Raw genomic sequence first — 16,750 nt, forward strand, 5'->3', positions numbered from 1 at the left:
TGGCTTATTATTGTCACCAATTTTTACTTAACACCACACTTAAGTAATTCCTAATCTCCAATAATATTTTTATATTAAGTAAATCCGAGGTTTCTATCTCACGTTGATTCTTTCGCGAATCACTCGACGTATAAAATACGGGGTCTAAAATTCTTGTCAATTAAATAACCGAATCACCGGTTATCGCAAGCTATAGATACCACAATTAGACCACAAAAGGGTGTTTTAGAGATATTAGGCATAAAAGTGCTAAACGACCAAACGGGTCGTTACAAAATACCATACATAGTGTAGCCTGATATCTGTCTAGACTAGATTTGTTACACAGCCTGCTTGTATTGATCTTGTTGTAATAGAGCTGTTAGTAGTTTGAAAGGAGTTTTTCCCGTAGATCTGGTTAAAGTGGTATTCAATAAAATTGGGGAGTGGTTATAGCACTGTGGTAGAATATAAAGGGCTCCAATACCAATATAAGTTTGGAACCATTCAACATTCCCCAATGCCAATCTATGAGGCTATAAATTCTATCTACTACATCTCTGCTATTGGTCCATGAATAAGTACTGCCACTTCTATTAAGAACTCCCAGTCCCAGATCCTCCACACAATCTTGAAAATCAATGATCTCTGCCTGATGCACTGTTGCTCTATTTATTCCATCATCAGCTGTTAAGACACTGTTAAAGTCACCAATAAGCAGCCATCGTCCCTGTACAGTATTGTTCATTTCTCTCAGGTGACTCCATAGTGACGCTTTTTCTGCAATGGTATGTAATCCATATATAAAAGTGATGGTGCTAGAGAAGGTGGAATTCCTGTCTCGAATTTAACATTGTAATGCCTGATTTGACTCTTTCAAGACTAAAAGATCCACATTTGCATTCCATATAATCCATATTCTGCCATTGTTAGCAGACCCATAATTGCTAGCAAAATTCCAACCTGGGCTAAGGAATTGTTGGATTTTGCTAGCTTTATTCTCTCTCTAAGTTTCATAGCAGCCCAATAGGTCGATTTTATTTTTCTTTAGGAAATCTTTCAAATCTTTTTGCTTAAAGGACATGTTGAGTCCTCTAATATTCTAGGAGCAAATTAATATGTAGGAGGATGAGTTTTAGGGACATTTCTCTTATCCCCTTGTAAAGGAGGATCAACAATCTGAACATTCTCTTTTGGATCATTTCCAGGCTCTTTGATCTTGAAAGCACCTGCTTGTTGAGTTCTTTGTGCAAACTCCACTGGATCTATTCTGGTATGATCTGCTTCCCTTACAACCTGTTTACTATGTGCGTCGGTCTCAGTTGGTATGGGAGGGACCTCTACCCTAATAGTAGGACCTACATTCCTCAGGATCCCCAAGTAGATTCTGATGCTCATTGCTGGGTTTAGATTTCCACTCCTGCTTCTCGACTTGTTTCCTTTGCTTACGCTTCTTCTTTGCACTTGGTAGTTTTTCATGGGCTTTTGCAGATTCACGATAAGCTCCAGTGTTATGACCGAAATGGTTGCAACCTTGACAAAATTGCGGCTTTCATTCATAGTCAATGCCTTGATACTAGATGCTTCCATCAGGTAGTTCAATGGGCATCTCATCTAGTAGCTCCTGGGTTATATCTATTTCAATAAGAATGCGAGCATAAGAAATGTGATCATATTGGGCCGTGAGACGGTCAGTACATAGAGGTTTTTCTAGGTAACTAGCTATTCTGCCTAGGTTTTCCTCAGCCCAACAATAGATCGAAAGACCTAGAAACATAACCCACAACGGGATCACACACATAGGTTCATTATCAATTTGAAATTTAGGGCTCCAATCCTTCAAAATCATTGGACGATTATTGAAAGTGTATGGGCCATTCTGCAGTACTTCATCCTTATCACCTTCAGATGCAAATTTGAAGACAGGGATCAGTACCTTGGGTGTAGCCACAGATGTACAGACGCCATAAACAAACTTTAATATCTCCTTGAATGTTGGATTTTCTCCTATCACATAACTTATCAGAGATGTGCCCAATTTCTGACATTATTGCTCTAGTTCCTTAGGGTTAAGCTTTACCACCTTGAGTCCATCCTTGGTCTCTGGTGGGTAATACTTTAGGTGAGGGCCTTGGTTCACTTTCCGATTACTCTTTACTATCTCAGCGAACTACTTGCCCTTCTCTTCAGATCCAGCTGAATAGGTTAATTTGCGAGCCGCTACAGCTGGATCCATCTCCGGTGGGGTAGGAACTGTAGTTGCGGCACTAGCTAGAGGCTGTAATACCATCGGAGCACTACCTATCCCTGACATGTAAGGAAACAGTTGCATCGGGGCGAGGGGTTGGGCGATTCCTGTAGCCGGAGTTACCATTCTAGTTGATTCCCCCGTCCTCTTGGGAGAGGTAGGCGATGGGGCAGGATCAGGTGGAGGCATAGGTTCCGGTGGCGGTGCTTGATTAGCTGGTTGCCATCTCCGACGAGCCATGGCGTGCATTAGCGAGTCCTTGCTAAACGTGCGTCTGTAGAGCTAAACGCGCGCCTCCCTCCTTTTTCCTTATTATTTATTGATGTTCTTTGCAATTTATCGTTTGCTATTTTGATTTTTCACTCGTCCGATTAAATGTATGTTTTTTTTTCTTTTTCTCCTGTAATTTTGTGTAGTAATCTTTTTGGCAAACATAGGTAATCAACAAAAAATTCACTTAAAATAGGATTAAGTTTTAAATTAAAAGAATAAATATAAACAACTTATATTATTGTTAAATACTTTAAAAATGTATCAAAGATGAAAATTATAGTCCTTCCAAAGTATGGTAGTTAATTAATTAAATTTTACATGTGCACATTTTTAACATAAAATTTATCTAATAAATTACTATATAAAAGAGAAACTATAAAAAAAATTATTTTTATATATTATGAAAATGTTTGAAGAATATTGTAGTTAAAGAAAATACAATTTGATCTCCAAACAGTAATAATACTAGACAACTTCAAAAAGTATATTTTTTTGACTTTTTTTTAAAATATAAAAGTATTTTGCTAAATATCGGATAATCAATATTTTATATAATTTAGGAAAAAATATTTAAGTTGAACATAAGAAAATTATTACACTGTGAATTTCATAAAATAGTTCATTAAATTAAGACAAATTTAAAATGTTATTTTTTAACATGCATCTTTTGGAAGTAAACTTAAAGTAAAAACAATTTAATTTTATTGAATTTTCTATATTTTTGTGTAGTTTAATTTGAAAGGAACATCTACAAAAGTATTTTGAAATATCAAGGTATTTAATAATTTATATTTATAAGTTAACTTTATTGATATCATCATAAAGTAATATCTTCGCATTAAATATTTTTTATACAGATTGAATATTGTAATATCTTTTGGTTAAAAATAAGTTAGCCAATATGGTTCAATTCGAGAAAAAACAAATGAGATTAATTTAACATATAAAAAGCTTGATTTGGGTCATTAGAGTGACTTTAATCTTAAAAATTTCAGTAAAATAGAAATTAGAAGAGCTTTCAATTGTTTGATTTTTATTTTAAAAATAATATTAATTAAGAAAAATATTTTCTTGTAACTTTCAGATACGTTTTTGTACTTTAATATTTTAGAAGTCTTTTGAAAGTGTCAAACTGATGTTACAAAAATAAAGAAGCAAGAGCAGAAAAAATTAAAAATTATCTACAAATTGAATTATAACATTGGAAGCACGGGCCACATGACACTAGTGTCTTTTTCTATATATTAGAAAAGCCAAGTTTCGACATGGCTGCTTAGTGGTTAATAAAATGCAAATTGAGGGCATTTCACAATACTTATATGTACGTCTTTCATCCTGCTCTTCTAAAAGTCACGTAGCCTACCGCTTTTCTATTCTCTAGATCTTCCACTGCTTGTTCTGTTCCATAGCCCTTGAAGTTGAGTTCATTGTACAACATTCTTGCTCATTCTTCTTGAACTTCTAAGCTCTAATGTTCTTTCATGGTCTAACTCTTCCTAGCAGATTATTATTGCTCTCCTTCTCATTTTAGTCCCTATTTTCATACAGTGCTCAATTTCTTGGATTTTTTAGGTAATTGTTTTCCTTCTGTTTTCTTTTCCTCATATTCATCACTTTACAGGTTTCTTTGTTGTAAGTCATTATTTACTTATATGTGTCCTCAATCATTCAACCGAACAACCACATATCATACTACTTTTCAGTGTTGTTTTTATCTCGCTCTTAACATCTTTTGCATTTCATTGCATCGCCTTCTACCTCGAGTAATTTTTTCTCTCCAGCTCTTTCATAGCTATTCGTAAGTTTGTAATTACAGCTGGTTTTATTTGTATTTGTATGAGTCTAGGGACAACTCACATGGGAAAGACGTTAAGAAAAGATTTTGATACTGTTGCAAGCTTCAACGTTAGAATTCAAAGGTGAGCAGGGAGTTTTGGTTCTAACAAGTATGGTTTCTCTGTAAATTGATTTGCCTATATCATCCTCTCTTTTCCCTTAATGGGTTTTATTCTTTGGGTTTCTCTCGATTCTTCAGTCGTTTTGAAATTCAATTGTTGTTTTCATGTGTTTTTGCTTAATCTATTTATCCTTTTTGGCACTCGTTTAGGTAAAATTAGGGTGGATTAGTCGCTACCTAAATATTTACAAATCAACACTAAAAAAAAGAAAGTATGTTTGGAGCAGTAAGGAAGCCAATTTAGGCAAAACATATTTGAATTTTGAATCATGTATTTCACTTGGAGGACTAAACTAAAAAGTTTTAAATCTGAACTGACTAATATCTGTAATAACCTTTAGTTTAGAAGCCTTCATCTTTTCCCTTTTGCATTGAAGAAAAAAAGAAAATCTACATAGTTGAAATTGTCAATATCAGTGAAAAGATATGACAGTTCTTATGTGAAAGATTCAGTTTGTTATGGTCGTTTTATGGAATTACATGATTTTATTATGCTTAACGCAGTTTAACAATGTGTAGTGCCCTGAGTTTGGGTTCATTTTAGTCCTCGACGATTTGTTCGGAAATCATGGTAGTCTTTTCATTACTGGGGACAGAAATGTGCCTGGGGTTAAAGAACAATGACAAAACTATTTTGCTAATGGAATTTTTGTGAGCATATGATAGATAATGGTACTAGACTTACGCACTGCTGAACCAAAGTATCCAATAATAGGCTTCAATCATTTGACCTTTTTCCCTTTTCTATTTTGACTGATGTTCTAATGAAAAATGTGTATGAACTTTGAGATAAAGTTAAAGGGATTGTTGCTGCAATAAAAGGCACGATTTCTATTTTGTTCAAAGCTTTGGTTTGGGTGGATTCTTCCCTAATTAATGAAGAGAAAAATTATTGAGAAACACGGTAAAGACTTAATGTTGACAAGTAGATGGTAGGAACCGATAGAGAGGATCGCTGATCTTGACTAGCTTGGACTAAGAGAAACGATTAGTTGAAAATGATGTTGAATAAAGGCAATGCTTGAGATCCATTGAGAAAGTACTGAGAAATATGGTAAAGACTTGATATTTTCCAAAATGAAATATAGTAAAGACTTGATCTAGCAATACTAATGTTGTGAATAGCCAAGAATAATTATTTTTGTAGTCGGTTGCGAGTCGTTTATGAATATGTTTACCTTCTAATTTTGTAATCTTTCCTCTTTTGTAGCAACCCCTAGGGAGGATGCTACTAATCGAAATTTATCCATACTAACTAAATTAAATATTCGTCCCCAAAGTTTTTTTTTTTTTTTTTGCAAAATAGACTAATAACTAAATTTAAGGATAAAATTTAGTTGACAACATGTTCACGAGTAGAACAAAATAATAAATACATATGTATTCATGCGTATTTCAAAATGTAGAAGAAATAAATTTAAAACAATGACTTTATCATGTGGTAGCAAAAATCGGCCCATATGAATAAGTTTTCAAATACGACATATCAACATAGTAGGATCTAAAAGAAACCTTCAAAAAAAAAAATTGAAATATCCAATCATAAAAATGGACAACACCTATTTTGAGTTAAATCAACACTTTAGAATTTATCAAACACGTAGTGGAGAAATATTTTTCATGCTACCACATCCAAGGCTCATACCAAGCATGAAATTATACTCCAAATCTCAAAATACAAACTAGTTAAGTTCCCAAGTTCAACACAAGTACTGAATTTAAAATATTACAAGACTTGGGCATGGACACTCCCAAAATAGTCAAGTCATTCATCAATACCAAGTTATAAAATATTAGCATCATAACCCAAATTTCATTCAAAAGTGCAGATCTAAGTGTATCACATAGATCACGTACAAGTCTCCAAAAGTGTACAAAATGAACATGCTCATGCAAATGTGATCTTCATATAAGCATCCAAAGAGTCTACTTTAAATGGCTATCCTCAAGTCTCTTTCGGAACATCACCTACGATAGTAAGAAACTATCGCTAAGCATAAAGCTTAGTGGCACATAAACTTAACTAACACTTAGAATAAAAATATAATGTAAGGAGTATAAGAATAAATTCTAGGAATAAGCTTGTCAAAATCACCATCAAGAACTAAATGAAGGTACAATCCTTTCAAGAAAATAAAATATCAAATATTAAAATAGTTTAAGATATCAATATTCAAAATCTCAAATATCAAGAAGCTTTTCAAAGCAAATCCAAGAAAGTTCACCATTTGGTTAATTTCTCCCAACACATACATCATGCAATTACATCAAAGCATAATCGAATAACAAGAAGGACCGGAGTCCCAAATCATGCAGGGTCGTCACCCAATAATCAAGAGAATCAAGAACCATGTTGAAAGTGACTTCCACATTCATACTTAAGATGGACCAAGATCCATAATTAAGATGAAATGTGAATCCAAAGTCAAGATGGGACAAGATCCGAATAATCTCAAGAGGCATGCCAATATAAGTGATAAGTCACTATCACAAGAAGGACAAAATCCCAACGAGAATGCGATAATACTCAAGCAATCCGTAAATGTGGGCGAGTTAGTTTGTCTTACAAAGCATTCCACATGATACCAATGGTATTCAAAGTTGCCGAGTGACTCAAAGTGTTCATACTCAATTAAACATAGCGAAATAAGAATTTAACTAGCAATAACCGAATAGGATAGCAAATTAAAGTAAAGACAAGTTTTACTCAAGCTTAAGATATTCAACATACTTCAACTAAATAAAATGTGAAATTCAAGAACATGTGCAAACCTTGGAGCTTTAGTGCCTCTAAAGCTCAAAAAAAAGCACCAAGAAGTTACAATTCCCAAAGCAACGTTCAAGTAATTATATCGACTTTCTTAGTTTTTACAAGAGTTTCTTGTACCTTAAATACACAATGGAATACTCACTTAAGGTCTATAGTTTAACGATATAGAAGCTAAATCATGATGAACAAAAACGGGGATAAATGGGTCACCATTATTGCAAATTTTTAAGTAGAAAAAATTCTGGACAGCAGCTATGTGTTGCCTTGCAGCCCATTTTTGACATAGTAAAGAGAGCAATTAGAATTTTCGCAAAACACAAAAGTTGTGGGTAATTTTCTTATCTTTTCACAGCATTTTGAATCACATAATTCTGCCTTATAGATAAAAAGTTATGGTCAAAATACTAACTACTGCCATCTCCAAAAAGGGGATTAAATTGTCTTACTTCAAGGTTTCAAAATCCCTAACAAAAACTTGAATATTTCATTCAATAAAATATGGAATAACAAGCTTACCACAAGATTGATTGAGCTTCTACACAAACCCAAAACCTAGGATTATCAAAACAAGGCTTAACCTATTTGATTCTTAGTGGCAACCTTCCAAAATATATACAAAGCATGAAAACTAGGAGGATCTTGATGATATTTGGAGGGTAGTTTAGGTGGATTGGGATTTCTAATGGAAGGTTTAGGAGAAGAAGAAGAACAAGTAGAGAGTGAGAGTAAAAGAAAATGGTCTTTTTTTTTTCTTTGAGATAGAAAGGTAGTACCCATTTTTATCAAATGGGTCCAACTAATGGGCTTCATACAATAAATATGAAAAGTCTCAATTTTTATTTTTTTCAAACAAAAACTAAAACTTTAAACTCAAGAAAAATAATATAAAGTATTTACTACAAGAGCAAGATTATTTAAATGCCAATAATAAATTTAGGGTGTTACATCTTTGTCAAAGACTTTGTAACTTATTGATGTCCATGTTGTTGTAGTTCAAACCTGCGGAGATTAACGACATCCTGAATGATTTTAATGAGCCCGATTCACCTGCTCCAACTGGCCTACATTTTGGTGGCATAAAGTACATGGTCATTCGAGGGGAAGAACGGGTCGTAGCTTGAGTAACGAAGGTATTATTTTACGTACATTCAGAATTTTGTTGAAATGAAACTGCAAACAATAGGTTGTGCATTCTGTTCGAGCAAGAAGAACGCAATTATGTGATTTTCTTACTTTGCCATTTAAAAAGTGTTCTTTGAGGGCCATGGAGTACTACAAGATCTTTTTCCTATGTTAAAAAACCATAATTGTCTTACATTTCAAAAAAATTGTGGAAAGTTATAAACTTATTTTTCAGATTAATATGAAGAACTAAATCAAATGTGTATTAGAAAGCCTTATAACTTCAAAAAGCGGTTTATGACATTTCATTCTTTCTTATTCAGGATGGCTGATGAAACTTGTGATTGAAGACTACAGTTTATGTAGCAAATGACCTTCTCACGTGGTCTAATCAGGTTGGTAGTTTGAATTGAATTATGCTTTGAGTTCTTTACATACTACTTTATTGAATTTGTATAAAAAGTTTGAAAGAGAAATTTAATTAGTTGTCTACAAGATTAAACCCACTAATTCATTGTTACCTGCCTCAATATACATCTGAAAGTCTCGAGCAAAGCTTAGGTATGCTCTGCAGACATTCTGTTTAGTCGTCTCAAGTGGGTTGTGAAACTGGTTGAACATAAACATACTAATTCTCTTTTATACTTTTCATAAAACATAATTAAGTAGTTTCATACTTTCATTGAATAAGAGATAAAGTTTTCTCTTACCATTTGAATGGACAAGTCAAATATAGAGGTTTCCTTTTTTTCTGTCTAATAGATCAATAATTCCTCTTGATCCCTCCTTTTACAATATCCTTAATTATGTTGACATATGAAGTTCACACCAGTTTATTGTGGTCTAGGTCGAAAGTATTAAGAAATGATGTTCAAGATCATCTTCGTACATCTTTCTTTTAACAGATTGATAAGTGGTGATTTTACCACTTATTTTAGTCTCTTTGCTTCGGTTTTTGTGTTCTTAATCTATAATATGATGCTATTCTTGGTGTGTATTGCTATTATTTCAGGTGCACTGAATCTAGGGCACAAAAAAGACAAAATGGCGTAAAAAGAAGGAAAAGAGCTGAATATGCGTTCAGTATGCGGCACCGCAAACTCTGGTATGCGGTCGCGTGCTCAGTCTCAAAATGACCAGTGAGTGGAGCTAAATGCGCAAGGATGCGGAGCCGCACGTTGACTGGCAAGAAGATTGAAGTTGCGGAGAGAATTCAGAGTATGCGGTTGTATACTCCAGTTGCGTCCGCATACTTGGTCCACTTGGTCCGTAGAGCGTCATTAAAAGCCACTTTTGCACTTTTTGTCCCCCTCTTATAAATACTCTCCTAGAGTTTTGTGAACCAACTTATCACAAAACTTATCACGTCCCTAGAGCAGTGATCGCAAAAAATCACCTTGTATGTGTCTTTTTGTATATTGTACTGAGGGGTTCTATCTGGATTTTGTCTGAGAGCTCGGGAAATATAATAGTTTGGTCCCAATACTCCTCTAGCATAGTCTAATGCCTCAGTGAAATCATTAAAGCCTTTAAAAAGAGGTCTTCTTATATCTTTGATAGAATCTAAAACTTCTATCCGAGGGTTTGAAAAAATACCATTAGTTCTACCATGGACTACAACATAAAATTTAAATTTCTTATCTAGATTTTTGTACGTAAAATTCGACAAAGTGCATTTAGAGTGGTTACAAAATGACCGGCGTCTTTTTTGTTATGCGATATCCATAAATTATCTACTAAACATGTGTCATGTTGTTTGTCTATTACATATTCGGTAATACCTTAAAAGTTAAATTAGATGGCGGGAAAAATACTAAATTATTGGTTCCAAAATGTATTCTTTCTAGGGCGTTTGTTTAATGCGGTATGTAGATCTAACATGAAGATTACCTAGTACTGCCGTCCGTAAGTGTCTTGGGTTGAGGCTATGCCTTTTCCCTTGTCCGTTGTCCGAGAACTTGATGGTCTCATGTCTTGTTCAAATAGAAAATCGTTAGATGTGATTTTTAATCTACTTAATTGGTCTGTTAAATTATTATCTTTTCCTTTTATATGTTCGAATGTTAAATTATAAATTGAAATAGTATCCATAAAGTTTAACCATCTTCGTCTCTTTGCTACTTTTATCATTAATTTTTTGATAGAATTTGACTATAGCTTCACAGTCTGTTCTTACCATTATTTCCGGTTTATTTAGTATATACAGTCTAAAACTATTTAAGCCATATATTACAGCTAAAATTTCGGCGTCTATACTACTCATATTTCCTTTTTCTCGGTACTTACCGCTTTGATAAGCACATATCTTTTCTTCATTTTTATTGCTATATTTATTTGGTTTTGCCTTTATCGCTCCTCATCCTTCGAAGCTTCCATCTCGTTTCTATAATTAAATAGTCTGTTTCTGGGGCATATTTAAGTCTAGAATATTTTTATTTTTCTTTAATTTTTTGTACTAATCTAATATCTTCGGTATTAAAGTGTTTTTGCCCATTTGATCCCGTTTTTGAATACAATGGCCCTGCTATTTTTCCTAAGTCTTTTATAAAACTTCTAGCATAATTTACTATTCCTAAGAATTTTTGTAATTCTTTAACATTATCTAATTTATCTGGCATTTCTATGGCCTTTTTAGCTATATGAGGTTGCAATTTTATTTTGCCATCTCCTAGTACTACTCCTAAAAAGTTTGTATGGTTTTTACATAATGCCATCTTTTTCTTGCTAATTATTATTCCATTGTCTACAAATAATCTAAATACTGTCTGGAGGTATCCTAGATGTTCTTTCATGTCTTTACTAAATACTAATATATCATCTACATATCCTAGGACAAATCTTTTATAGTCTCCAAATATACCATTTTTCTTTGAAAAATTGGTGGGTGTCTTTAATCCAAATGACATTACTAACCATTCGAAATGTCCTTCGGGACGGAGTAAATGCATCCATTCTATACTTTCTTCATGCATTCGTACTCGCCAATATCCCGATTTACAATCAAATTTACTAAAAATCTTTTTACTTTGTATTCTATTTATTAGTTTGTTTTTATCCGGTCACTTATATCCATACGTTACGGTGTTATCATTAAGTCTTTTGTAATTTATTACCATTCTAGATTTTCCTCTTACTATCTCACTATGATTTCTTACCATAAATGCGGCAGATCTATGTTTAGAAGTAGATCTTCTTATTACCCCTAAATTTAATAATTCTTTTATTTGTACTTTAAAGTCTTCTATATCTTGGTTAGTTGCTTCTATTGAGGCTGTTTTAATTATATATTATGGATTTATTATGTCTAATTCACATACAATTTTGTTATTGTTCCAATGTTTTAAAGGTTTTTCACCTATAATTTCTATCTCATCTAGTATTCTTATTATATTATCTAAATCTTTTTGGTTTTTTATTACTCCTATCCTTTCTATCCCTGTTTTAAAATTATATAATTCTGTTTCTATGTCTATTAAAGTATAATTTTTTCCTATTAGATTATCGTTGTCTAGTATTTCTTCTTCTTCTAGGACTAAATTCTTTATTTCTTTTTTGCTTTTAACATTTACAACAACTCTCTTCTTTACAGCATGTATTGTTATCTTGACATTTACAACAACTCTCTTCTTTACAGCATGTATTGTTATCTTGACATTTACAACAACTCTCTTCTTTCTTTTGCAGGTTTATTTGGTCTGGAGTAGAGATCTTCTTATGTCTGATTCTAGTTTCGGCTTTTATGAGCTTGTCTTGGTGTATGAGTAATATTTTTTAGAAAAATTACTCCATCTCTTGTAATCATGCAACTTCCATTGTTATGTAACATAAAGTCTAACCCGATGACGAAGTCCATATTTATATTCAAGTCTCTTACCCATATTTTATCCATTTTATAACTAGGTTTATAAAATTTTGAACAAGTGTTGATAAAGCTAATGTATGCCTTATGAACATAATGTTTATATATATTATGAGTTCCATCCTATCTAGAATACTTAGACTTAAGAATATACCCAGAAAAGAAATATAGAGCATTAAAAGATCATAGTATTATAAAGTGTAATTTCAGTAACGGAGACCATATATTACATAGTGAAGACAAACAGTTGAACACATTAGTAGATTTAGTCATAAATTTTAGTGAAAAAAAAGAAGAAAATAATAAAAACATTACTAGAATATTAGAGGTGGTAGAAGCATCCTGAGACTAAGCAAAAGAAAACTTTCGAAAAAGTAGAACAAAATCTCGATTACTTAAAAACACAAGAATTAGAATTAGAAAAGAAAATCCAGACTCTAGTTAACGAATTTAATCTAGAAAAATTACCTACAAAGACGGAAATCGAAAAGTTAGTTAAAGTTATTACAGAAAAACCAAAAGAGATAGAACTAAAGATAACCCAAATAGTCTCTAAAATAACGCAACAGGTAGAAGTCTTAACTAGTGATATTAAAGAATTAAACAAGACAGTAGAAGAACTAAAAGAAATCACTCTTTCATGAGTAGACCAATCTTAGCTCAAGAAGAGGCCTCAAAATTAATAGAAAAGTCTATACCTTTACCAGTAGACTATAAAGATTATATACCTAACGCTAAATCGGATCAAATAACACTACAACAAAATATTACTATAATTTCATTAATATTAGAAATAATAAAGAAAATCGAAATAATAATACCAAGGTTAGAAATAATAAGTGAGCGCGTTCGGTTGCTAAGTGAAAAACAAAAAGAGAAAAATACTAGGACAAATCTTTTATAGTCTCCAAATATACTATCCATTTTTCTTTGAAAAATTGGTGGAGCTGTCTTTAATCCAAATGGCATTACTAACCATTCGAAATGTCCTTCAGGACGGAATGTAAATACGATCCATTCTATACTTTCTTCATGCATTCGTACCTGCCAATATCCTCGATTTACAATCAAATTTACTAAAATCTTTTTACTTTGTATTCTATTTATTAGTTCTATTTTGTCCGGTAACTTATATCCATCGTTTCGGTGTTATCATTAAGTAGAATTAATGGGAAATAGAGGAATAAATTTAATTAAACCTATAAAAATAAATCGAAGAATACGCGTGGTTAGAATGGAAATTAGAAGATTTTAGTAGAAAGAAGATTTTACAACCGAGTCACACCTAATGTACACTAATTCTAAAGGAGAGACATCTATAAGATTTACCAATTATAACTATACATCACAAAGAGACATAGAAGAAGAAAGTACTCTAGATGAAAATGAAACTACTGTTATTAAGAACAAAGGTTAAGAGAAAGAGATGAAAAGTATAACAAGATTCGTGACTAGATAGAAGTCCAGATTAAGATAAAAAATAAAAAAAAATTGGGAGATAGACAGAAAATTAATTATAACTACATGATAAGAAGAAATATAGGAGTGAGGAAGTACCGAGTAGGATTGTTAAAAAAATTATTTAAAAACAACACTTTGTCCCAATTTTTTTTTTTTTGAACAGTAAAAAATGAACAGTAATCTTTTTTTATTTTTTATTTTTTTATCTTAATCTGGACTTCTATCCAGTCACGAATCTTGTTATACTTTTCATCTCTTTCTCTTAACCTTTGTTCTTAATAACAGTTTTCTTTAACCACACCCCGGTAACCACGGCCAACATCGTCCTTTATTATTTGGACATTAAAAAGGCCTCTTTAAAACCTAGGAATTTACAGGTTAATCCATCGAGGTTATTAAGAAGTTAAGAGAATAACCATATACTAAGAATAACAAATTTATGATGATAAAGAAGTAATTAGTTAAACATAATAATCACAAAATAATTTACATAATAGGATTAGTAATAGAAAACATAATAAATAAACTTACATGGTTTGAAGAAGGAGAGAGGTTTTCCTTTCGGAGAACCCCAAAAACTACTTCACACTAGGGGGGGTAGGTATTAAAAACTTAATACTAATTTACAATAGGAGTTTATACACGGGTTTTGGTGGGCAAGGGATTGGAGCATTTGATGAAAGAGAAGGGAATCTGGAAGTTTTCTAGAGAGAGGTGGTTGGTGCTCTTTCGAACAAGAGCACCAACCACCTCTCTCTAGAAAATTCTTCCATTATATAATTTTCAAATAATCACTTGGATAGAAACTCTTTCTAATCTGGCTGATCTCCTAACTTATCTAAAGAACCTATACCCAGAATATATTAAATTAAGTAGTACCAAAGAAAACCAGTTAAGACTACAAGAATTAATAGATATAATATCAGGATTAGAATATAAGTTACTAGGATATATAAAATCTAGAAAGACCTCAAAGAACCAAAAGCGATTTAGACCATATTAATTATATGAGAACAATACCCTTTGTTAGACAAATAGCTATCAATCATTGGTATTTATATAGAGATATAGAGAAAAGACGAGAATATAGACGGGTAGAAAAAGCGTTAAGTGCATGTTTAGAAATAATAAATTCGAAACATTATAAAATCACTAATAAACAATAGACTCTTACAAAGTCGGATTAACGAAGAAACATCTACTGCTATAACGTGGAATTACAAGGTATAAGAGAAGATATAGAAAGATTTACAACTAGTATAGAGTACCAGAAGAAAGTTTGTAAAATAAAGATTAGTTAGGATAATAAATAAAGCTAGAAAAATAGATACATTAAAAAATCTAGAATACTTAGACTTAAGAATATACCTAGAAAAGATATATATATATATATATATATATATATATATATATATATATATATATATATATATATCGTTGAAAAAGGGATTTTCTTTCTGAATGACATATTCTTAATTGTTGGATTGTAATTGACAAAGTATTTAAAACAAGAAAGTACTGAACTCTGCACTATAATTCAAATAACTAGCTTGCCTTCATTTTTAACCATGAACCCAAATATTCTAACTGAGCTTATGGCATGTAGATGTAGGTAGCAATAGTAACAGAGGGATAGGAAATGTTGCTGAAATTTTGTACGCTATTTATACCTTTTTAACTACTCTGGACCTAATTTATACATTAGCATGACAGAATACAGAAGACGTTGCTTGAAAATTGATGTTGAATAGTTCAAATACATAAATTAACTACAATGCTCCTGATATCTCTTATCATGGCATGGGGCAGTAATTTCCTACCTTGGCTATATCATGTAACAGGTCGCAATGTTTTTTGTCGGGGACTACGATAAATGAAGCTGACAATTTATACCTTGATTGACCTTTAAGTAGATGCATCACAGTTTATTAATATGTAAATAGGTATGTTGTAAACCCCTGGACATCCTGTAAAACTTGGTTCCTTAGTGAATAGTACCAAGCAATTAGTTTATTTGTTGTGCATTGCTTACTCTCTTTATACTTCTTTAGGTTTTGAGTTGTTGGTAAGTTCAGATTTCAAATTTGCACAAACATGCAAATATACCAATATTCAATATATAATGTTAATAATTATAGATCTCCATAGGCCATCACCATCTAGTGTGTGTGTCTATTTTTTAAGGCCAAACCCATCGACAAACACCTGTGATCGTCAAAACCTTTCAACGAAGACCTAAAGTGGCCCTTGTTCCATTTAGACACTTCGGTGGGCCATTCCTATCCTTAGACACTTTTTGCAGTTATCGGAGTAAAACCAACACCCGCGTCTTCTACGTGGATTAAGTGGCCAATTAAATTGTGCCGCCTCATTTAAATTGTGCCAAGTCAATTAAATTATGCCAACTCATTTTAATTGTAAATTCACTAATTTGTAAATTCGTGGAGTTTTGACCATTTAAAATTAGAGGCTTTTGGGGGCTGGTTGGATGTGCAATGAGGTGGCGCCCCCCTTTGGTGTTAGTTTTGCTCCGATAACGGCGCAAAAAGTGTCTAAGTGAAATAAGAATGATCCACCTGAAGTGTTTAAATGGAACAAGGGTCACTTTAAGTGCTCAAGTGAAAGAATTGGATGACCACAGGTGTCTGTCGATGGGTTTGGCCATTTTTTAAATGTATATATACATACATACATACATATACATACATACATACATATGTAAATACATACATACATATACATATATATATATATATATATATATATATATATATATATATATATATATATATATATATATATATATATGCCATCACCATCTAGTGTGTGTGTCTATTTTTTAAATGTATATATACATACATACATACATATACATACATACATACATATGTAAATACATACATACATATACATATATATATATACATACATATACATATATATATATGTATATGTATGTATATACATATATATATATATATATAGAACTCATTAAAGCTCGAACGAAATCATAAAGGAAGTAGATTGGAAAGAATCCACCAGAATAATTTAAAAGGAGTTCCCCGGAGAATGAACTCCGGG

At 32.2% G+C, this 16,750-nt stretch overlaps 1 long non-coding RNA gene across 1 annotated transcript; it reads left to right on the forward strand.

The window, feature by feature from the left end:
• The first annotated feature begins 8,070 nt into the window (after window positions 1-8,070).
• Window positions 8,071-15,812, forward strand: LOC132062570 (uncharacterized). The gene is made up of 3 exons (XR_009416210.1): window positions 8,071-8,357; window positions 8,673-8,744; window positions 15,511-15,812. It is a non-coding gene; the product is annotated as an uncharacterized LOC132062570 (long non-coding RNA).
• Window positions 15,813-16,750: the final 938 nt, after the last annotated feature.

This window comes from Lycium ferocissimum, chromosome 7 (assembly GCF_029784015.1).
Source record: "Lycium ferocissimum isolate CSIRO_LF1 chromosome 7, AGI_CSIRO_Lferr_CH_V1, whole genome shotgun sequence".
In the NCBI taxonomy this organism is placed as follows: Eukaryota; Viridiplantae; Streptophyta; class Magnoliopsida; order Solanales; family Solanaceae; genus Lycium; species Lycium ferocissimum.